This window comes from Nestor notabilis, unplaced genomic scaffold, assembly GCF_000696875.1.
Source record: "Nestor notabilis isolate BGI_N333 unplaced genomic scaffold, ASM69687v1 scaffold26659, whole genome shotgun sequence".
Taxonomy (NCBI): domain Eukaryota; kingdom Metazoa; phylum Chordata; class Aves; order Psittaciformes; family Psittacidae; genus Nestor; species Nestor notabilis.
Genome location: NW_009942747.1, coordinates 19,854 through 20,574, shown reverse-complemented (window position 1 = coordinate 20,574; position 721 = coordinate 19,854).

The window sequence follows — 721 nt, the reverse complement described above, 5'->3', positions numbered from 1 at the left end:
GAGAAATATGGGGAGAGCCTGACCCAGGACAACCTCATCAAGGTGGTGGCTCTCCTGACCGAGTACCAGACCGGCGACATCATCGTGGCCATCAGGGATGTCTACATCCAGAATCCAGAGATCAAGATCAGGGTAAGGACACAGGTGGCTTTAGGGGGGGACATTTCCTATTGATGGGGGCTGGTCCCAGTGACCCGAGCCCTGGGGCTGGGGCAGCAGTTCTGCCCCCGCAGGGGCACAGCTCAGCCCCACCAGGCTCAGGGCACGGGGAGCCCCACAGCGGCGGTGCTGGCTCCAACCTCTCCTGCTTGCAGATCTTAGGGGAGCCGATGCAGAACAGGAAGCTGGTGGCCGAGGTCAGCCTGGTGAACCCCCTCGCAGCACCCCTGCACAACTGCGTGTTCGTGGTGGAGGGCGCCGGCCTCACCAATGGGCAGCGGATCAAGGAGCTGTAAGAGCTTCTCCTTCCCATTGGGAATGGGGGCAGGTGGATTTTTGTGCCCAGAGCCCCGCAGGAGGGCAGCCCTGGGGCCTGGCTCTGCTGTGGGCACAGCGGGAGCTGCAGCTCACTGGTCCCTGAGGGAGGTGGGGGATCAGAGCAGCTCTGGTGGGGAGGGGGCTCGGCCACGCCACAGGGGTCCCGGCTTCCCAGTGCTGGAGGCAGAGGGAGGGTGAGGGGGCACCCCACTGACCCGCTGCCCTCCCCAGGGAGGAGCCCCTG